The sequence below is a fragment of the Lactuca virosa genome, chromosome 6, assembly GCF_052849685.1.
Source record: "Lactuca virosa cultivar CGN04683 chromosome 6, Lactuca_virosa_CGN04683_v6, whole genome shotgun sequence".
NCBI lineage: Eukaryota > Viridiplantae > Streptophyta > Magnoliopsida > Asterales > Asteraceae > Lactuca > Lactuca virosa.
Window position 1 is genome coordinate 127,297,081 of NC_136431.1, and position 25,400 is coordinate 127,322,480.

Sequence of the window (25,400 nt, forward strand, 5' to 3'; positions counted from 1 at the left end):
AGCAACCCCAGCTTTGTGGGATAAGAAGAAGACCCACGTAAAACGAGAGAAATCATCGATCACAACCAGACAGTACGACTTCTGTTGATGCTTAGGACGTTGACCGGACCAAATAAGTCCATATGCAATAACTGGAGCACCTGACTGATTGAGTTAACATGTTTTGGCAGGTGTGGTTTTCTATGATGTTTTCCCTGGGCACATGACACACACTTCTAAAAAGTTATAAAGTCTCTGACAGGTAAGCCTCAGACCATCTCATTCTTTGCAAGACGATTTAGGTTCTTAGCGTTAGCATGACCGAGTCTTCGGTGCCACAGCATTGCGTTTTGTTCTGAGACCTTCGAAAAGAGGCAAGTGACCTGTTCAGGAATGTTGCTGTTCATATCAATAATATACGAATTTCCATCCCGCTTTGATTTGACAAGAATCCACTCTTCTGGGATGATAATGCCTGGCTTGAGAATCATGCACTCTTTGTCGGTGAAATGTGCAAAGTAACCTTTGTCACAAATCTGAGACACACTCAACAAACTGTGTTTTAACTCGGGAGCAAAGTTGACGTTCTCAAAACTCAGCACTCCATTTTTTACGGTTCCTCTCTGAGTGATCTTGCCACCTTCTCCGCCCGCAAAAGAAACATATCCCCATTAAAAGATTGAATGTCGCTTAGTTGGGAGATGTCTCCTGTCATATGCGGGGAGCAGCCGCTGTCGACGTACCACGGTCTGACGACATTCCTTCGCAACTGTCCCTGCAAAATGAGCGGGATCATTTAGATTTGGGAACCCAGGTCATCACTGTCCTGGGTTGCCTCTTCACTTTCTCTGATTGATCTTTTAAAGTCTTCAATTTTGAATCATCATTTCTAATCTTTTCAGAGGAAGCTGATGATTGATTGGAAGTTAATTTGGTCATCCAATGCTATTTAGGTTTCCTAACAGTCACAGGTGGCTTTGAAATATGTTTCTTATCAGTTTGCACTGAGCATCTGGATGTTTTACCAGAAGTGGTTGAAGATCCAAAACTGCACTTTGACGAAACTGATCTTGGCGGAGCCTTGTTCGGTTTTGGCAAACTGTTTGGGACTTTGTTCTTAAAAACCCTTTTATTCTTTTGAAAAACCGCCCTTTTTCTACTTCGATCATTCTTCCAATCATCATCCCGAGAGCGAGTTCTTGAGGACTTTATAGTTAAAGACCTTCCTCTAGATTCGTTCTCTCCTCTTGGTGACATATAATGCACAAAAATCCTATTTTGACAATTCCTAGCTATATGACCACCAATACCACAATTAAAACAAATCTGTTTATTATTATTGGAACTGGTACTGCCTTTCTCAGATTTATTTTCTTTACTGTGACAACCCGAAATTTTCATTTGTATAAACTCTGCAGTCAAGCACTTCAAATAATAGTCAAATTCATTTCAGTACATTTTTGGCCGGTTTTAAGTCTGTTTGGGTGTTTTTATTTTATTTTCGTCAAACGAATAAATAAATGGAAGTACTTTTTAGGAGTGTTGTGCAACAAATAAACATTTAGCACCTTGACTAGGTGTTTACGACCAAACAAGTGGAGTTTGGGCCGTAAACTCCTCCTTGATCAAGAACTCATGCATATAGCATGAGTTTACTCTTCATTCCCCCATTTCTCACTTCCAAGCTCAAGAACACCCAACTTTTCTCTCAAGTATCATAACACATTTCTTCAAATCCTCTAAAAATGTAAGTATTTCTTCCTTTGATTTGTTGATACAACACTTTATCTAGTGTTTATACACGATTTCATCCATGGAAATCTCCTCTTTTCTTAGATCTTCAAGTGTTCTTCAAAACACCAAGAACACACACTAGTGTTCTTGGCCCCTAATCACTCTTACAAGCTTCATATAAGTAAGTATACTCCTCCTAGCTAGTTATTTGCTTAGTATACTTGTTAAATCATGGAAGAACACCAAGAAACCCTCAAGAACACATGGGTTTACGGTCAAGGGATCTCCTTGAACCGTAAACACCACCTAGTGGTGTTTAAGTGCCACTAACACCTTCTAGGGCTTAGATATTGGACTAGAACCTTGCATGCATGAGCTAGTAACCCCAAAACACGAAATGGTTGGAGTAACCATGAGTTTACGGCCATAAACTCATGGGTTTACGACCGTAAACACATGTGTTTACGACCATAAACTCCCAAGGGTGGTCCAAGGACCGTAAACTCCAAAAGTGAGCCATTTTGAGCCCTTGTCCCTTCCTAAGCCTTTGATTCAAACCTAGAACACTTCCTTGAGGGGTATAAGACCTTAAATCACACAATGGTACCATTTACCATGAGTTTACGACCGTAAACTCATGGGGGCAAAGACCAAAAAACCGTAAACACCTCTAGGGTTACCAAATGAGGAGTAAACTCCAATGTGAGGCCATACTCTCTTTAGATCCAACCCTTTAGTACTCCTAACACTTGAAACAAAGTGTTTCCATGTATAAGGGTGTCTTTACTTGATTAATTAGTTGTTAAATGACTAATTAGATACATTTATGTATCACTACATGTTAAATAGCATCCGCGTGTGTGTTCAAGTCCTCACTTGACACTTAGCATCCTACCCGGCACTTCCATCCAAACCACTCACTGCAGGTGAGTTCATACCCCTTAATTAACCTTTTAAATGTTTTAAATGCTTTTATGGGGGGATACAAGTTGAATCATGATAGTTATCATATCAATCACATGTGATTAATAACTATCAAACTATGGATTTACAACACTTTTAGATGTTTTACCAAGTAAACTACTTCAAAATGAATTCTCGAATGCTTTTACACGTTGAACTCTTCATCAAACTTATTTTTTTTTTTCTAAACTACATCTTTCCCTTCAAATTCTGTTATGACTAAGTTTCAAGCAAAGGTTTTCATGTACTCAAACTGTGTTCCAAATAAGGGATTTCTTATACTTTAAACTGTTTATATCAAACAAACTACTTTTAAGTTGTTTTATAAATTGACATCAAGTCATCAATTCTTCTTATTAAACTTTCCTAATGTTTTATAAAACTCCTTTTAAACTTTTATATTATCAATTGCATGCCTCTATATGTATAGTTATATAAGTAATGTTTAAAGGACTTAGGACTGCTAACCCACCTTATTTCCTGTTCCTTGTTTGGTTGTGGACTTAGGGTATCCTGTTAATTGTCCGAAGGTCGTCTAAATATTAGTTATACATTTTGTATACATATATAGACATAAAAGTTCTATCAGTCAGTTCAGTACCTTTGGGTAGCAAAGGCATCCTTCCATTCATTCATATACATATCTTACTAGTAACTATTATAGGTATAGTTAGGAGATACTATTTACTATTTCTAGTACAAGGAGTCACACAAGAGTCAGTTCATTCATGAGTCTATACAAATATTTAAATACTATAAATAGAATGTGACATACTACTTCTCGATACGACACTTCATTGTGGTATCACCTTGTAACCAGAGTCTCCTGGAGGGAGAGCGGGCATTATGTGTATAGATCTATACGGGACAGACACTCCCACATCCCGACTGCTAGCTACAGTCCGAGCCGATAAGGCCCAGGGGTGACAAAATGTCACCATACTACGTGTGACCTGGAGGGTCATCAGTTATTCAGCCGTCGATCAGCATGGTTACATACGAGTTCACATTCAAATCCTTTATTTACCCCAATTAAGGATTAAAGGCCAATTTAGACTTTTCGAGGTGTGTCGTTCATTCGATACCACCTGGAGTCTACACTTCATTCATTTAGACTTTTTGAGGCGTGTCGTTCATTCGATACCACCTGGATTCTAGACTTCATTCATTTAGACTTTTCGAGGCGTGTCGTTCATTCGATACCACCTGGAGTCTACACCTCATTCATTTATACTTTTCGAGGCGTGTCGTTCATTCGATACCACCTGGAGTCTACACTTCATTCATTTAGACTTTTCGAGGCGTGTCATTCATTCGATACCACCTGGAGTCTACACCTCATTCATTTAGACTTTTCGAGGCATGTCGTTCATTCGATACCACCTGGAGTCTACACTTTGTTCATTGAGTCTATGTTTTATTCACTTTATAGTCAGCAGTGGCACTGCTGAGGTAAAATATTATTTTCCCTATTACAGTTACTTTGTGATTTTATCACCTACACGTTTATGTATAGCTATATTTAGATAATAATAGTTATACTATGGGAAAAACCTCCATTTTTACAGAGGCGCAAATCTTCAAAACAGTCGGGTCTCGGTAAAAGACTGCTTTTTATACTAGTAGGAAATATGGGATTTTCTAGGGTTTTTCATACTTATACCAAGTTTTCATAAAACAATTGCAAGTCTTTTCTTTACTGTTTTACAAAGCAATGACACTAAAATACTTATGTTCTCACCAGCTTTAAAGCTGATACTCGCTTTCAAAATAACTTGTATTCTCAGGTCACCAGTAGACAGGTACGATGACCAGGTTTTGAGGAGACGGAGCGGTCAAGACTAGTCTTTTATTTCTGATTTTTTATTATCATGTTGTATACTATGAAAGAACTCACATGTATAAAAATTCTACTATTAATGCAATGGATGATGTTGTTGCTTGTTTACTACTTTACATTGTTGTGATACTTTACATGACGTCCTCCGCCCCAGAACGTTTCCGCCGTTCTTGGTTTTGGGGTGTGACAGATTGGTATCAGAGCATTGTTTATAGTGAATTGAGTATATCAACCCATAAAAGATATACAGACTATAAATACAATGGGACTAAAATACTCTGACCAAGAGTTTATACTTTTAAATAATAAAATATTTAATTAAGTATACATGCCTGCATTCATACTAAAATCAGTGTCACAATGACAAAAACAAAAGTACTACGATTGTTGGGCAACACAAGTAGACTTAGAGACATATAGTCAAATCTGGGAAGATATAGCCTGATCAACTATATTATCCGAGGATTGACTAGCATGTGCCTAAGTGTGGTTGTGAGGTTGCAACAAGTCTAAAAACTTACCAACAATACCACAATGAAAACCTTAGAACAAAACATAAACCTAAAATACTATAGGGGTATTTTGTGTTACTATAAGTTACTTATGTGATTATTTCTTATATCCCTTTTCTCGCATAGATAAAATGGCCGAACCCCATCCCCACGGCAACCCGTACTTCCCGAACGAAGGCAATGCTGGATGGTTTGAAGCAGAGCCAGAAAATGATCACCCAATCCCTGTGGATGATCACCAGACTGAAGGCTTTGCAGATGGTTCTGACTCCGAGCCTGAAGTTGAGAACCTACCCCCGGTGGCTCCCAATCCAAATCCTAACCCTCGTCCGACTTTTCAAGGCCCGACGCCTCCTTGGGTAAAATGTTTGGAGACATGGAGCGAAGAGCAAGATCAACCTATGCCGTTTAACGGAGACCGAAGCTTCTATAACCTGAGCGAGGGAAGCTCAGCAGACAGGGTTCTGCCAATCCTGGTCCGCAGGATTGCCCGAAACGACATTCAGGGCAGGACAGCACTCCATCGAATCACGGAAGTTGACGCAAATGCGAGAATGCATACCCTCCGCACCATTCGTCTGGAAGATGCTCGCGAGAGATCTAGGGGAGACCATGAGGCCCTACTGCAAGCACTAGTTGAAACTCGAGCCGAAGTCATAGAGCTCCGAGTACGCTAGAGGGTGTACGAATGACACCTGCTAGATATGGAACGTCAACTGGCTGAACTACGCGTTCACCAGAGGGATGACCGTCACCATTAAGAGATGCTTTACCTTTCCTTCCTTGTTACAAGGAATCGTTTTCCTGTCTATGCCCTATGTAGCACTTTTCTATGTAACTACCCCAGTACCGTGAGTACTTTCTAGTTAGGCCAGTATGCCGTCAAGACATTTCTACTTCGGATATGATGTAAGACCTACTCCAAGGTCAATTTTCCCAAACTTATTACATCATAATTTTCAACGATATGGACAGTCGGCTAATTTCTGTGTCAACTTTTGTTCAAATACTTTCATCCTACTATCGTTAGAATTCTATCTGAAACGCACTCTAGTCAAGTTATTGAGCTATGGTAATTTAGCTCAGAGATCACTTCCAATTCTTGTCGAAGGTTGGATAGCAATCGTCTTATAACCATTCTATGAACTTACTTCTACTCTTTACTAGGACTACATCATAGGGATGTAGGTCAAACCCTCGAGAACTTACTCCTACCCTTTACATGAATGGTCGAAATACATATAGGTTCAACCATAATCACTCACGAACTCATTTTCCTTTGTATAACAGAATCATGTCGTCATCCAGAAATAACCCGCCGAGCAACGAAACCCCTATCCTTCATATCGACGCCGCTACCTTCCAAGCAGCAGTATCAGCTGCCGTGACAGCTGTCCTTGCACACCTCCACACTAGTAACGAAAGCAAGGCTGAAAAAGGTGTTGACAGTTCAAATTGTTGTAACCACCCGGGAAGTCAACAAATGATAACTGTTGCGAACACCCAAAGCCACAACTCAGAGTTTAAGAAAAGAAAGCGTCAAGCTCAAAAGGAACGCAAACGGTTTCAAAGGATTGCCAGGCAACAACAACCAGTGGCGACCCCTGCCACCACAGCACCGGTCAAGCGATATGAGGGAACACTCCCGAAGTTTAACAAGTGTAGCTACCATCATAATGGAGCTTTCCGGGTACTGCAATGCATCAATTGCAACAAAACGGGACACACTGCTCGTTTCTGTAGAACCACCTCTACCACCGGAGCCAGCCAAGTTTGCTATAGTTGTGGTGAGGCAGGATACTATTACAGGGATTGTCCAAAAAGGAAGATCAACGAAAACAACCGGGTCCACATAACTCCGACCCGACACTTCACTTCCACCACTAATGCTGGTACAAGCCAGATATGTCATTTATGTGGTGAGATTGGGCATCTCCAGAAGGATTGTCCAATAACAGAGAATTCTGGCGCAGACGGGAAGATACTAAGGATCACAGCCGCACGAGAGACTACTCCGGACCCACGTTGAAATTCTAGGGCGTTTCGTTTCAACAACCTTGTAAACTGTTAAACACTAGTGCAACTCGAGTCTTGTCTTTGCGAGATCCCTCCAGTTAAGGGGCTCTTGTGCTGCGTATACTTGCTTTTGTAGTATACCTTATTCGCAGCACTAGCCTTGTAGTAAACTTAAGTACTGTAACTCTGTTAAAAGTTGCACCGTTGTGTTTAGTTTGTAACACCTTTATGAACTAAGTCTAATGCCTCTTATTCTGAGTAGTCTGATATTTTCATATAACTTGAGCAAATCCGACCCTCACAATACCAGTCTCACGCGTAAATTCTTTTCTCCGAAACCGCCTCTCTAGCGAAGCCGTCATTTTAGAACTCCGAAGTACTCATGTGGAGAGTATCTTATGTTTCATATCCTTCCTAAAGACATCTCAGCAAACCTCCCCGGAGTACCACTCGTACAGTACGTCAAGTTCAACCCGAAGACCCATACGGTTGATCTATCGCTGGAGAAGGTATACACAAGGGTGGTATATAATCAAGGCTCTACAGGCTTAGAATTAATGATTCCGCTTTAACTTCTTTTCCTTGTTTGGATGTGAGCTTAAAGAAGAATCATTTATTCGACTGCCTTTTCGGTCTTAATTATATACGACTCGTATACACGAAGCTGTGATTGATGAACCAAATATGACTTCTGATATGAACTTTAGGATGGAGACTGCCCAAGACTACGAGTGATCGTAATGCCATGTGGATAAACTTAGAATCCAATCAAATGCCTTCTCACCGATCGAGACAATAGATTCAGAAAGAACATAAAACTCCCAGGATTTACCTCCGCAACGTCAAATTGAACTTAGGATCGACTTAGTTCCAGGGGCTACCCCAGAAGCCAAACCGCCCTATCGTCTAGCACCTGCATTGATGCAAGGACTGTCCGATCAACTTAACGAACCACTCATCAAGGGCTTTATAAGACCAAGCTTCTCACCCTGGGGAACTCCGGCCTGGTTCGTTGAAAAAAAAGACTGATCACTTCGGATATGCATCAATTACAGGAAGCTCAACAAGCTAACCATCAAAAATCAGTACCCTTTTTGCCCTACATAGACGAATCATTTGATCGACTGTAAAAAGGGAAATCTTCTTTTCAAAATTCGATCCAAGATCCGGGTATCGCCGACTACGAGTGCTAGGGGAGGATGTTCCGAAGACAGTCATACGAACTCGTTATGGGTACTACGAATTCGTAGTGATGCCGTTCGGATTAACAAACGCACCACAATATTCATAGATTTAATGGATAAAGTGTGTCGTCCTTACTAGGATCAGTTCATCATCGTCTTCATCGGTGATATACTTATCTACTCTCGTAGTAAGGAGGAGCATAGTCAACATCGTCAACAGATCTTGGAAACATTCCGATCAGAGGAGCTCTAAGAGAAACTCTCTTAAACGCGAGTTTGGATTCGAAGAGTCAAATTCCTGTGTCACATTGTTAGTGAAGAGGGAATTCAAGTAGACACTTCCAAATTCAGGGCTCAGTTGCATTTTGATGTAACGAGGTAAGGTCATTACCTAAGCCTCCCATCAGTTAGAAACCCTCAAAGCTAGCTATGAAATTCACGATCTAGAGTAAGAGGGCATCATTAGAGAAGACCGTTCAGATTAGTGGACGATTAAAGCCTCTAGTGCCTGACAGAAAAGTTACGCAAGGCTTTTCGAGATTCTCGCTAGAATCGGCCCTGTAGCTTACAAACTTAACTTACCCGCGAACTCAGTAACGTACATTCTACTTTCCACGTCTCGAACTTGAAAAAGTGCCTGTCCGACGAGACTCTTGTAATCCCACTCGACGAAATCGAGATCAACAAGAGCCTCAACTTCGTGGAAGAACCTGTAGAGATCATGAACCGAAAGGTCAAGCAATCAAAGCAAAGCCGAATCCCGATAGTGAAGGTTCGCTGGAACGCCAAGTGAAGACCTGAATTCACTTGGGAGCGAGAGGTTCAGTGGAAACTAAAATATCCTCACCTTTTACTTAGTTATTTTGTAACTTCTTATCTGCTTAAACTCTAATTTCGGGACGAAATTCCCTCTAACGGGGGGATGATGTGACAACCCAAAATTTTCATTTGTATTAACTCCGCAGTCAAGCACTTCAAATAATAGTCAAATTCATTTCAGTACATTTTTGGCCGGTTTTAAGTCCGTTTGGGTGTTTTTATTTTAATTTCGTCAAACGAATAAATAAATGGAAGTACCTTTTAGGAGTGTTGTGCAACAAATAAACATTTAGCACCTTGACTAGGTGTTTACGGCCAAACAAGTGGAGTTTGGGCCGTAAACTCCTCCTTGATCAAGCTCATGCATATAGCATGAGTTTACTCTTCATTCCCCCATTTCTCACTTCCAAGCTCAAGAACACCCAACTTTTCTCTCAAGTATCATAACACATTTCTTCAAATCCTCCAAAAATGTAAGTATTTCTTCCTTTGATTTGTTGATACAACACTTTATCTAGTGTTTATACACGATTTCATCCATGGAAATCTCCTCTTTTCTTAGATCTTCAAGTGTTCTTCAAAACACCAAGAACACCAAGAACACACACTAGTGTTCTTGGCCCCTAATCACTCTTACAAGCTTCATATAAGTAAGTATACTCCTCCTAACTAGTTATTTGCTTAGTATACTTGTTAAATCATGGAAGAACACCAAGAAACCCTCAAGAACACATGGGTTTACGGTCAAGGGATCTCCTTGAACCGTAAACACCACCTAGTGGTGTTTAAGTGCCACTAACACCTTCTAGGGCTTAGATATTGGACTAGAACCTTGCTTGCATGAGCTAGTAACCCCAAAACACGAAATGGTTGGAGTAACCATGAGTTTACGGCCATAAACTCATGGGTTTACGACCGTAAACACATGTGTTTACGACCGTAAACTCCCAAGGGTGGTCCAAGGACCGTAAACTCCGAAAGTGAGCCATTTTGAGCCCTTGTCCCTTCCTAAGCCTTTGATTCAAACCTAGAACACTTCCTTGAGGGGTATAAGACCTTAAATCACACAATGGTACCATTTACCATGAGTTTACGGCCGTAAACTCATGGGGGCAAAGACCAAAAAACCGTAAACACCTCTAGGGTTACCAAATGAGGAGTAAACTCCAATGTGAGGCCATACTCTCTTTAGATCCAACCCTTTAGTACTCCTAGCACTTGAAACAAAGTGTTTCCATGTATAAGGGTGTCTTTACTTGATTAATTAGTTGTTAAATGACTAATTAGATACATTTATGTATCACTACATGTTAAATAGGATCCGCGTGTGTGTTCAAGTCCTCACTTGACACTTAGCATCCTACCCGGCACTTCCATCCAAACCACTCACTGCAGGTGAGTTCATACCCCTTAATTAACCTTTTAAATGTTTTAAATGCTTTTATGGGGGGGGGGGGAATACAAGTTGAATCATGATAGTTATCATATCAATCACATGTGATTAATAACTATCAAACTATGGATTTACAACACTTTTAGATGTTTTACCAAGTAAACTACTTCAAAATGAATTCTCGAATGCTTTTACACGTTGAACTCTTCATCAAACTTTTTTTTTCTTCTAAACTACATCTTTCCTTTCAAATTATGTTATGACTAAGTTTCAAGCAAAGGTTTTCATGTACTCAAACTGTGTTCCAAATAAGGGATTTCTTATACTTTAAACTGTTTATATCAAACAAACAGCTTTTAAGTCGTTTTATAAATTGACATCAAGTCATCAATTCTTCTTATTAAACTTTCCTAATGTTTTACAAAACTCCTTTTAAACTTTTATATTATCAATTGCATGCCTCTATATGTATAGTTATATAAGTAATGTTTAAAGGACTTAGGACTGCTAACCCGCCTTATTTCCTGTTTCTTGTTTGGTTTTGGACTTAGGGTATCATGTTAATTGTCTGAAGGTCGTCTAAATATTAGTTATACATTTTGTATACATATATAGACATAAAAGTTCTATCAGTCAGTTCAGTACCTTTGGGTAGCAAAGGCATCCTTCCATTCATACATATACATATATTACTAGTAACTATAATAGATATAGTTAGGAGATACTATTTACTATTTCTAGTACAAGGAGTCACACAAGAGTCAGTTCATTCATGAGTCTATACAAATATTTAAATACTATAAATAGAATGTGACATACTACTTCTCGATACGACACTTCATTGTGGTATCACCTTGTAACCAGAGTCTCCTGGAGGGGGAGCGGGCATTATGTGTATAGATCTATACGGGACAGACACTCCCACATCCCGACTGCTAGCTACAGTCCTAGCCGATAAGGCCCAGGGGTGACAAAATGTCACCATACTACGTGTGACCTGGAGGGTCATCAGTTATTCAGCCGTTGATCAGCATGGTTACATACGAGTTCACATTCAAATCCTTTATTTATCCAATTAAGAATTAAAGGCCAATTTAGACTTTTCGAGGCGTGTCGTTCATTCGATACCACCTGGAGTCTACACTTCATTCATTTAGACTTTTCGAGGCGTGTCGTTCATTCGATACCACCTGGAGTCTACACTTCATTCATTTAGACTTTTCGAGGCGTGTCGTTCATTCGATACCACCTGGAGTCTACACCTCATTCATTTATACTTTTCGAGGCGTGTCGTTCATTCGATACCACCTAGAGTCTACACTTCATTCATTTAGACTTTTCGAGGCGTGTCATTCATTCGATACCACCTGGAGTCTACACCTTATTCATTTAGACTTTTCGAGGCATGTCGTTCATTCGATACCACCTGGAGTCTACACTTCGTTCATTGAGTCTATGTTTTATTCACTTTATAGTCAGCAGTGGCACTGCTGAGGTAAAATATTATTTTCCCTATTACAGTTACTTTGTGATTTTATCACCTACACATTTATGTATAGCTATATTTATATAATAATAGTTATACTAGGGGAAAAACCTCCATTTTTACAGAGGCGTAAATCTTCAAAACAGTCGGGTCTCGGTAAAAGACTGCTTTTTATACTAGTAGGAAATATGGGATTTTCTAGGGTTTTTCATACTTATACCAAGTTTTCATAAAACAATTGCAAGTCTTTTCTTTACTGTTTTACAAAGCAATGACACTAAAATACTTATGTTCTCACCAGCTTTAAAGCTGATACTCGCTTTCAAAATAACTTGTATTCTCAGGTCACCAGTAGACAGGTACGATGACCAGGTTTTGAGGAGACGGAGCGGTCAAGACTAGTCTTTTATTTCTGATTTTTTATTATCATGTTGTATACTATGAAAGAACTCACATGTATAAAAATTCTACTATTAATGCAATGGATGATGTTGTTGCTTGTTTACTACTTTACATTGTTGTGATACTTTACATGACGTCCTCCGCCCCAGAACGTTTCCGCCGTTCTTGGTTTTGGGGTGTGACATTTACTGACACCCTTACTTTTCTCACAAGAGCATGTGTGAGAAACAGGTTGTGAGATAAGTGAGGGTGTATCAGATGGTGTGACTTGTGGAATTGGTGTGTTTTCATTAGAAGCATCACAAACATCAGGATTATCAAATAATTCATCAAACACTTCAAAGAAATTTAATTCAGCAGGAGCAGATGCGGAAGTATCACAAAAACATTGTCATTTTTAACATCAGAAACAAAAGATTTTTCATTGGAAGCAAAAACATCAGGTTCAGACTCAATTTTATTATCAGAAACAGATCCTTCAACTTCGTGCTTTGACTGATCTAAGGATTGATCTGCAGGGGAAGTAGAAACGTTAGTATTTTCAACATTAATAAACCTCCTGAAACAAAACCAGATGGCTTGCCATAAACCATGAATAGTTCGTTGGCAATCTCCTCTTTAGACAAAGGTTGATACTGATATGTATGATTAAAAGGAGGAGGTACATTATCGTATCCTAAACCCTTTTGCTGGTTTCGTTTGAACTGCAGGCAATGGTCAATCATGTTGGCAACTACCTCGCTTGATACATAAAACCTTTTAAAATGAAAATTTGCAGTTTCAAATTGTCTCTTTAATGTATCAAGCTCAGTAATTAACTCATCATTCTGTCTCTTGATATAATCATAATTTTCACATTTCTCACTGTAGTCTTCCTGAATTCTCTTAAAGTCCTTTATTTTTGTTTCTAACTGGGCCTTTAGGGTTTTTTGTCCTTTTCTAAGTTGATAGCCCTCATATCTAAGATCCTCTACTTCTCTACGTAATGATTGTATTTCGTCATGAAGAATTTTAACATAATCAATACATGCCTGAGAACAAGAAGGTAGACTTACCTCACTTTTCTTGGGCTCGGAAGTAGAAGATACCATCAGTGCAAAATGCAGCTCCATCATCTTTTCTTCAGGATCAGCTGCGACATTCTTCAAGGGAGCATCATCATTGATTTGGGCTAGGTGAGCATTTTCAGGTTTTGAAATATTCAGAGCCTGAATCTGGTCCTCCCAGTCAAATGACTGAGCAACCATAGCAGTCTCACTGTTATCCATAGCACCTCCACGGTTGTTTCCCACCGCAACCATCGTCCTGTCATTGTTCAACCTTCGATCCGGTTTCGGGCACTCACGAGCAAAATGACCTGGCTCGTGACAGTTGAAACATCGCAACTTTCCCTTATTGAACCCTACCTTTTTATCAGCATTCATCCCCTAGTTATTTTTCCCTGTCTTTTTAGCAAACTGCTTCGCCCTGAATACTGCCATAGCAATTTGCCACATAATATCCATCTCTTCCACATCTTCTGGATGAATCTGATCCAGATCAGCAAATGACAACTGAGGTGGAAGCTCTCCAGCTACAAAAGCATTATAGCAGTTAACAAGTCCTGTGGCGAGAGCAAGATTTTCATCACTTTCCTTTGTGTTTGAGGAAGAGGCTACAACTGGCACATTGGAGCAGGGAACAGCTTGTGGAGTGACAAACGACTGGCTTTGAGAATAAGGCATGGATGACGCAGTAGTAAAGGTTTGAATCTGAGGTTGTTGAACAGCAAATGCTTGACCCGAGGAAGAAATGATTGATGAAAGGGCATTGTTAGAGGAAATTCCGAGATTTGCAGTCGAATACGAGTTCACATGGTTAATCTCTCGCTGTTTATCATCAATATCACAAGCTTTGATGATCGCCATTGTTTCAGCAAGAGTAAGGCGATTCAGATCCTTGGTCTTCTTAATAACAGCAACATTCATGTCCCATGACTTTGGAAGAGCATTCAGTAGCTTTTTATTTATCTCGGACTTGGTCAAGAAGATCCCAAATATGTTCATATCAGTAGTGAGAGTTGTGAATCGCTGCAGTTGTGCCTCCAGGGTTTCTCCAGGAATGTAGTTAAACATGTTGAATTTCTGTCGCAACATATCCTGGCGGCTTTCCTTCATGTCTTCATTTCCTTCATGCACCTCAATCAGGGCTTCCCACAAAGCTTTAGCTGAAGTATACTCTCTAAAACCTTGAGCTATATCAGGAGATAAAGCCATGGTCAGAGTGGCCAAAGCCCTTTCCCGTTCTTCAACTTTCTCAAAATCGTCATCTGTATAGTTCTCAACTGCTTTGTCAATCACTTGTCCTGCAACCGTCATAGTAATTCGGACAGGACCCTTGATGATGCTTCTCCAAACTTTGAAGTCTTTCATTTTAATATACTTCTCAATCCGGTATTTCCATTTAGGAAAACCATCTGCAGACAGCAACCTCGGAATACGTGTGGTTGTACCCATGACAGTATCCAGTTCATGATGATGTGATTGACTTTGAGAATCTATTGATGATTAAATTTTAAATCAGAAATTAAAACAAAAGAATGTCAAAAGTGAGTTTCCGGTCAGTGAGTTTACGGCCATAAACTGAGTTTACGGTCCAGTAGTTTACATTCAATAAAGATGCACTGATTACGGTCTTTGAAGATGAGTTTACGGTTATTGAAGATGCTTTGTTTACGGTCCAAGAACACAGTTTACGGTCTTTGAAGATTCTTGAGTTTACGGCCGTAATCTCTTTGCAGTAAACATCCAGAAATTTACATGAACACGAGTTTTTATCAGATTCGATCCCTTTTAGCAGTGAAAGTACCAAACCCAATCTCGAATAATGATGAATATTAGTTTACGGTCCGAAAACTCGATTGAATGATGCTTTGACACCGATTTTGCTCTGATACCAATTGTAAGGTCCTGAAAACGGATCTTACCAGTGATCAAACAATCAAACAATCAACTAGAACAATAATTGGAGTAGAAGTAGAATAGAAACAAGCTTGCACACGCTTTATAACTTGAAAACGTCAGGTACAACTTGCTTACAGCAACCGTAAACTCTCTGGCATCAACAACCAATAATGATCTTTGGTATCCGAAAAATTCTGAATTTGATTTATATGCTTTCGCTGACAGTAATTATGGAGGCTGTGAGCTTGACAAGAAATCTACATTAGGAGGGTGTCAATTCCTAGGTGATCGTCTGGTGTCGTGGCAGTGCAAGAAACAGCACACCGTCTCTACCTCAACAGCAGAAGCGGAATATGTTGCTACATCTGCTTGTTTCTCTCAAGTTATATGGATCCAACATCAGCTGTTGGATTACGGTTTGAACTATCTAGAAACCCCTATTTTGATGTGATAATGAGGCTGCAATTTAGATTGCTAAAAATCCAGTCCAACACTCCAAAACCAAGCACATTGACATCAAAATTCATTTCATCAGAGATTGTTATGAGCGTTTGCTCATTCGGCTGGAACAGGTTCCTACTGCTAATAATGTAGCGGATCTGTTCACAAAGCCGTTTAACAAAGCTCGATTCGATGTGCTTGTGAGCTTTTTGAAAATGATATGTTTTGAGGACTAAGTTTTGCTTTAGGTTAGTTTAAATTTGCGCATGTTAATTTCAATCTCACCCATGCACAAATTTAGGGGGAGAAATAAACAAAAACCAAACAAAAATCTAAAAAAAAAATATTCAAAATCCAAAAACATTAAAAAATCAAAAAATCAAAAAAAAATATGTTGCTGATAGTTTTTGTTTGTAGGTGATGTGTAGGGAAGTGATATAATCATGTGATAACAGACAATCTGAAACTGTGTAAGGTGCCAAAGTTGAATTGTCTAAGCTCTGTGTTCGATGCGCTGGTAGGCACGGAAAGTTTTCAAAATGGACTTGACTAGGATCAGATGAACTTAAGGAATCTAGAGACCTGACAAATCCTGACCTAGATAGTTCCATTTGTCCTGACAATACGACGCTTGGGTAGGTTGAGCAGAGAGATATACATGAGAATCTGCGGATACATTAAATGATCTGTATCTAGAACTGTGGATTAAATTTTCCTCGATGTACGGACTTTGTCCTTAATTCCAGTATTGACGGTGCAACTAGGGAATTTCGATAAATTAGGTCTGTAGAAAATTATTTTCTTTCTTTCTATCTGTTAGTCATATGTTGCTTCCTCTTCTGATTGGAAGAGATCCGACCTGGAATGCAACATATGCAACTCTATCTCTCTGCATCTTCTTCTATGCTATTCTTCCTACCTATTAGCCATATGTTGTCTCCTTTGTGTGATTATCAATCCGACCTGGTACACAACATATGCAACCTTCTACTTCTCAATCCCTCTAAACTCTAGTTAGTCATATGTTTCACTCTCTGCGTGATTGGAAGAGATCCGACCTGAATGTACAACATATGCATTCTAAATCTGACTTCTTCCTTAATAATTGTCTGCTCATCTAAAGTAAGGAGTATTCTGGAAGACCTTGATTATTGGGGTATATCAGGAAGCGGTAAACACGTTCTAATACAATTAAAATTGAACATTTTATAGGTTGTCTGTAGATCTCGCTGCTCAATTTAGGTGGACAACAATACCTTTGGTTGTCGTCAGCTGAATGGTAACCACTTTTAGGAATATTATCTAAGTTCATAAGATCTAATGACTTGTCACTTATAGTGTGTACAAAAATTTATCAAAAACCTTTTGTGTTTAAGTGGACCACAATACCGGCGATCGACCAAACTTGGACATGAAGACAGAAGTATCGATAAGTGGAATGAGAAATTAGTGTTGATTCATTTCAATTTTAATTTTAAAGTTTATTTTATTTTTTTATTATTTTATTTTGCTAAGAAAAACAGAAAATTAAAAAAAAAATTTAGTTTAGTTTAAAATTCTTAGATTTTATTTTATTGTATTTTATTTTAGTCCTTAAAATGCATCATGTTTAAAGTCTTTTGGGGTGTTGGGTTTGAGTTCATTTGGGTTGCAGCCCATTTCAGGGGGAGTATATAAAGTGGGGTGGCCGGACTCACTTCCACTCTTCAATTTTTTAGTACGGCCGCACACACGAAACACACACACACACACACACACACACACACTCTCTCTCTCTCTCTCTCTTGAATCTTCAAAAACTCGATTTTCCTTGAAATTGACTGCTGGTTTGTGTAAGTTTCATCTAATCGATCCCTGTAATGGTGTTCTTGAGCTAAATCGACTGAGAATCCACAGTTTATTGAAAACAATTTTTCGGCAAAATTGGAACGTGTACAGCCGCACACCCGTGTACGACTGCACACCCGTGTATGGCCTCACACTCCGTGTACGGCCTCGCACCTTGTGTACGGCTGGACTTCTGTGTACGGCTACACACTCTAATTTACCCTTAAAATATTGAAATTTAACCAGTGAGCAACTTGATTTAACGGTTTATTGGGAAAAGCACTTGATGTTTATTGATGAATGTTTTTTGTGCTTTTTGTCAGCTCAATATGGCAGATCTTGAATTCGCTAAAGTTCGCAACTTGGTTGTTTACCTTGCTGATCCTCCAGAGGCTCACTCTGAGTTTCAATTCATAGTGGATGGCCTAAGAAGATGCTGCCTGTTCTATGCTCTCACCACCTGTCTGGTCATTTATCAAAAATTAGTTAAGGAATTCTGGAGCAACGTAGTTGTAAAGAAGGATAATAAGGGTGCAAAATTTCTTGAGGCTTCTGTACGTGGAAAGAAAGTCTTGGTTACCGAGCGGATTATTCAAGAAACTTTGCAGATCGGTGATAAGCCTGAATTCCCAAAGGAGATTGATGTAGACAGGGCTCAAGAGATTCTGAACCAAATGGGTTATGAAGGAACTTTTCCCCCCACTCTCAAGAAGCTATTGCCTCCGTGCTGGAAATATTTAGCTCATGTATTTGTGAGCTGTATCTCTGGCCGGAAGTCAGGAGCTAATGAAATATCCCTGGTTAACACCGGTACAATTGCTGCCTTAGCTTTTGGATTTGAGTTCAATTTCTCAAAGTTTATTCTGCATGAGATGATTTTGAACATTGAAGGAAACAAGAGGGATAAGTTCTTCATGTACCCAAGATTCCTTCAACTTATCTTCAATGTCAAGCACCCTAAAATCGAAAGAGGAGGAGAGACTCTGGATCTCAAGTCTATTGGCTCAAGTGCTTTTGGTCTGATGAAACAAAATTGACCAGGAAAGGTTAATTTTGAAGGGAAATTTCCACTGATCAAGTTTGGAATTTTTGCTGAAGAGAGTGAACAATCTGAATCCGATGCTCTTTCTAGCCCCACGGAAACCGAGGATATCGTTATCTCAGCTTCTGAACATGAAAACGAGGAAGGTCGTGTTTCCCCTGTCGCAATCGTGGCAGAAGAGCATGACCAACTACGAAATGTGGAGGTCCAGAGTAACTTTGATGTAGAGGGTGATGGTGAAGAAAATGATGGTGATGATGATTTTCTCAAAGACATGGATTTTTCTAGCTTTGACAATGAAGAAATCCCACTTAATCTTAATTTTGATCATTACGACCTAGGTCCAAGTTCAGCATTCTTTGACAGGTTCTTTATCAATGACAATGAAGTTGTTCAAACAGCAACTGAGTCTAGGGTTGCTGATGACGTTCTTAAAACAATGCCTCCTACATCAAGATTGATGGTAGAATCTTCAAGCCATACGGATGCAGTTTCAGGGATTCCTCCCTCTAATACTGCTATTCCTACATCTGTACCATCTTCTAGTGATCCGACACAGACACAAACCTCTCTGCCTCCTGTGAAAAGAAGGCGTTTTGATCCGAGGAAGGGAGTGCTTATTCAAGATCAAGCACCTCTAGCTTCATCCACAATCGTCACCACAACAGTTACTACACCACCCGTTCTTACCCAACAAGGCCCAAGATGTATGTATGAATCTGGAGGATCTTCAGTTGTCCCAGAATACTCTCCCACAAGGCCTTCACTAGATGAAGCCTCAATTAGGCTAGCAAGGCACTTGGCTCAACATAGTTCAGGACCTTCCTCACGTGGAAAAGGGATATCTATCGAGGAAGGTCGTTCAGGGGATGATGATTCTGATGTGTCCTCTCTCAAAGAAGAAATTGGCATTCTAAAACAGCAAAATATTGAGAAGGACATTTTACTTGGAAAGCATGATGTCAGGATCGCTGAGCTTGAAGCAGACAATGCATTGAAGTCAAAACAGATTTCTGTGCTGCAAACTAATCTTGGATCCGTGACTGCTTTTTACTTCAGCTTGAAGAACAAATTGTTTGAAGCCTTTGGTGACAAGTTCAAATCCTTGTTTCAACAGCCTCATGATATTGATGATCCTCCCACTACTCCCGTTCAACCTTCTAAAAACGAAATTCCTGTTGACCAACCTCCCCCAAGAACAATAAGAATTGTCGATCGATTTGAAAAGGAGCCTGTAAATGCGATTCCACGGATCAAAATCAAACATGGCCAAATAACAGTCACAACTGAGCATAAGGAAGGCCTGGTTTTCTTAAAAAGATCAAATAAGAATCGTAAAGCAGATGAACCTCAACTCACATTGACTGATCTTAAAAGGAGAAAATTTGGTGATCAATATGGTGATCGTACAGGGATCAAGATGTGGCGTTATGATCCTGAGCTTAAGTTGTGGGTGGTTAAGAGGAATTCTGGAAATCCAGAATACTACAAAAACATTCATGACTTCAACTCCTGGACGAAGGTTGATCTCTCTGAACTCTCAAGGGCTCCATTCCACAATCCTTCTCAAGATGCTAGTGTTTTCAACTTCAAGCAGTTTCTGGATAGACAGGTCAGGGATAACTTTCCAATGATGAAGATTGCAAAAGCGTTGGTTATAAAAGACAAAGATATCCTTGACCCTGAAACTAACCAACTGATGAAGATAATGTTATGGCCAGCTACTAATCAAGTGAAGGAGATTTCAATTCCACAACACTTTAGTGATGGATATCTTGATGATATGGAATTTGGGCCTATAATGATGAAACAACAACTGCTGCCATAAAGTTCAAAAGCAGAGAAGGAGTTCTGAGGTTCATTACTGCTAAGGATATCCTGAGATTCAGAGAGAGAGACATTCATACCTTGTCCCGTCATCAAATCATATGTAGAAGGGAGGTCATGGAAGCTGCTGCAAAGGAATTCACAGGAATGGTTGCCACGATCATCAATGACAAACTTTGGATGGGATCTATGGGAAAATCTGACCGAAGGTTGTTCGAGAAACCAAGTGATTGAAGACCATGTCTATGCTATCCACAAACCAAGGGGGAGATTGATAGGTCATAATATAGTGGTTTGGGTTAGGCATCTATCTTGTAAAGGTCTTGTTTGGGTCTTGGGGTTAGTTATGGTGTTTGTTTCTTTTGTGTGGCAGTGTGCGGCTGGACACGTGTGTGCGGCACCACACGCGTGTGTGGCTGTACATTCGTGTGCTGCTGGGGTGATATAACTAGTAGGTGTCTGTATCAGTCTTAGGGTGACGTATGTGTGTGTTTTCCAAGGTGTATTTGACGTTTATATGATATAAATGTGTGCATGCTTGGGTTAATTCTTCTACTACTCTTTCTACACTCTGATTGATTACAATATCATTTGATCACTGATTTGGATCTAAAATTTGGGACTTTACAGTACATACTTATACGCCGAACGTACTCACCAGCCATAGCCATCTTTCCAATTTAGCACTTAATCTATTAAGACTTGGATCCAAACTCATATCTGACTTCCCCAAGGTGGTTAATCACATAAGGTTGCCAACTTTATGTGTATGCATGGCTAAATGGGACTGTAGAGCTCAAAGGAGCTTAATACTTGACTTAATACATGCATGGAACCAAAACCACCATAAAGTGTGCACCTTTATGCCCAAGGAACCGATGATATATCCAGATCTACTATTACAAGCTTCAAAACAACTTTAACTCCCAATCATCAACCAAAAGGGTCAAAATGACCAAAAATGAACCAAGAAGAAGATCCATGAAATGAAAAGGCAAGGTTTGGACTTTATACATCCCATGCCACCAAAAGGAGATGCAAATGTTGGATCTCAAAGCTTTCCTTCAAAGAACAAGTCTTCAAGCTCCTTCTTCTTATTCTAGATCCATAGGAACTTTCCATAAAAGCCTCACAAGAGCTCAAGATCACCAAACAAAGACTATGGAACGATTTAGGGTTTTTAGGATATGGAGGCTAACTAAGAAATGATCAAAAGAGGCTAACATAAAGCTTATATAGTGTACAACACAAAAATTAGGGTTTTCCATTCACCCCTCGTACGCCCAGCGTACTCCTCATACGCCCAGCGTACGAGGCTGATGTCCCGTGACCCTTATCCACTACTACGCTAAGCGTACACCAGAGGTGCACCAAGCGTAACTTGTTATACGCCCCTCATACTATGGTTCCCTCTTAAACCTTAAAACACTCCAAAGACCATAACTTCCTCGATCTAAGTCCGTTTCCGACGAAATGTATATCCACGGAAAGGTGACAAGAAACCCTACACTTATAACAACTCACCTTAGCCTTAAAACTCCCCGAACCAAACCCAAAATTCATAAAAGACTGAATTAACAAATTACGATTATGCCCTTGGGCTCCGAAACACCATCGAACACTCGGATCACTTAGACTATAACACCCCCATCCAAAAAGGGCCAAAGCCTTTCTTCCCCAAGGTCTCAAGCCTTATGATAACTAATGTTCGGGCCACAATCCCGAATAATGAAACGATTTGAAACTGGGTGTTACAAATATCCCCCACTTAAGTTCGATTTCGTACTCGAAATCATTCCTTGCCATCCCTGGCATGCCCGACAGCCTGAGGGACACAACCACAACCTTGAACATACAATGACCCTCTGAAGGCAATCAAACCCATCAGAACTTTCCAATCCGAAGAAGACGAATCCATAATCCCATGCAGAAACCCAACTTACCTCACCTGAAATCTGAAGTCTCGAACTGCTCTGACTCCCTACCAGACCGCCCATACTGAACCAATGCTAAATCCATGACACTTATCCATCAACTATCTACTCAACTCCTGATGATTACAATTCCATGAACATAATGAGAGACAAGATATTGATTTCCTTAACTGTCAGACCGATACGCTGCTGCTATAATCATGAATCCCCATAACTTGCCCGACCTTCACACAGGTAGAATCATACCAGAGCATAGATACATAAGCTAAATCCTAAACCCTCCAGCTAATGCCTTTGACATACAGATTTCTTAACCCACATCTCTATGAAATACAAACCTTGAATGGATATACTCGCGAATTCCAATGCGAGTTTCCACCAAACCCACTCGAAAATGGCACCCATAATATCTTCTCGTAGATCCTTCCTAAAACTGATGAGCATCCAATTATGGATCTACCCCCAGACCCTGACTGGAGACACTATCAGAACATACATAAATGGTCCTCTAAACATATCGATTGCAAACTTTACCCAAATCCAAATCCATACGATGTACCACAACCTTAAATACCCTTGATTCTCTGTCATGCCATTACCAACCTCTGCTCCAACGAGCAGAGAGGATCAATCCAAAAATTTCCGCATTGCATCCAACCCCATCCACTCAGGTGTACTCCCTCCTGGAAAACCACTCAAGCATTCATGAGGAACTTATGACTCACGGCTTCAAAACTGATTCCCAACTTGATAATCAAACCCCTAACAACAGCTTGTGAACAAACGGAAATATAATGCATACATTCCACTGATACTTTTTGATACCTGACTGATACTCCCAACAATCCTTAACTGTTCCCTTTAAACAAGACACATTACACCTCTCTCGGCAATACACATATTGAATTACCACAATACACATCCTTAGGGAACACATAATCTCGTCCCAAAAGGGAAGAAACACCAGAGCTCTACTGAGCGACAAACCTTAAACATTAACAGATTACATTCCCATAATTCGAAACAGACCCCAAACCTTGATTTGAGACTGAATAGATTCCATCAATATGCGCATAGCTCACAAAGGCTTTCTAAATGCTACCAAAAACCCGATCCTGCTATATTTCACACCCCAAAGAGGGTAACCACATCCTAAGCCAAAGGAACAGAAACATACTGAACTTGATGGTAGTTGACACATTCCTTGAACTTAACTGTCACCACTTGAATCCTTCGAAGAATCTCCACCGAATGATGAACTCAATGAACCATGGTCTAGAACACATTGCCACTTAACCTAAAGAACCACAAACCCACCTGGAACAGAACATACACGTTTCTGGAAATGGTTCACCGATCAACATCTGCCCAAACTAATCTGAAAACAACAATCCAAACAACAAACTGCAAAATCCCTCAATGACTGATAATCAACCTGAGAATCCCAGTTCTCCCCCACTTAGTGCTCGAACCATCACCCACTAGTGTTGAAACCAAATCATAACCCAACCGGCTCAACTAGGTACGACCATACCTGGACCTAAAATGAATAATATACGCAAAATGATCCTCTATATACAGATCAAACGAATCCCACGAGAATCCTGAATTCCAGCTCAAGACCTTCGAAATTCCCAATTATAACCACTTAGCATTAAGGATTTCACACGAGAGCATAAGCAACTACCGACTTATGATCCACATTACACTCCTTGCCTGCTATCCCAAATGACAATCCGACACCTGGCTTTCTTGTATCCTAAGAATATGAGCCCTAGCTCACATAACCAAGTACTCATACCACAATCCACATGAGCACACTGGCGTTGACATACAGTCGCCAACCACCGTGACCAACAGACCCCAAGCTAAGTTTGCAACTTAACTCTGGAAGTCACAAGCCTTATCACTCTTCCAAACTCAGAACACTGAAAGGGCATGATCCTTGGCACCGATACAACAATCCAATCAGTCAATCAACCACTCAACTCCCAGCTGAAATCCCTAAGCCGATCATAACTATCGCTTTCTTCTGGAATCTTGCTACTTAAGGCATGGCCTCGAGCAAAACCCTTGAGACCTCCAAACCAACATACTCGTACAGGTCTGAACCATTCAACCCATACCAATATCGCCACTAGGGCCCAAATAATTACCAGACCCATCCTCATGCATGGGCAACCATAGCTAAAAGATCGATATGTACGGAACCACTGCCATGAATCATGGTATCAGACCATGCCATCACCCTGACCAGCCCTTAGAATCCCTGAGACTTTCCTTGATTCGAGTATGGATCCTGTGCTTCCAGTAGTACGGGCCCAATACTACCTTCCATACCTATCCATACCCTTCCTCAAGGATCATCTCGGGTCTTCTAAGACCTATCCAAAAGATACACCCAACACCTGCTCCACAGCAAAACAATCGCACTAAAATACTCCTTAGGTTCTCTTAGGATTCCCCCACACCTCCCTTGCCATCAGCTGCTGAAGAACCCCTACCAATGTCAGCTAACCACTTCATGAATACAATTACATGCAACAAAGCTTAAATAATCCTTTGACTGAAGGACTCAACAATACAACGGTTGGACTCAGACAAGAGCTGTTTCATAGGTCCAACCCCTTCATTCTAAGATTATTTAACCCTCATAACATGTAATTTAAAGTATTCATTTGATGGTTAGCTCTCATCGACATGGGTCCCACAAAGGACGAAGCAAGCAACATTCGATCAGAGGAGCCGACTGGCACTAAAACACAATAAAATCAGATAGATTCTCATATGAACTCTCGATCTCAAACTCCCAGCATCTTGAGCGCACCTTCGCCCTGCCCTCACTCTATTAAGAGTGGCTAATCATCCCTTACGCTGACCCGATATGAACCACACCCATTATAAGGAACCACCGCCTCCTCATCCAATAATGCAACTGGCCGGCTGACCCCACATGGCTCACCATACCACTAACTGCCATGCGACTCTCCATTGGTGCCAGAAGACTATCGCATGAATACAATCACATGCCCCACAATTTAAACAATATTAGGCTAACA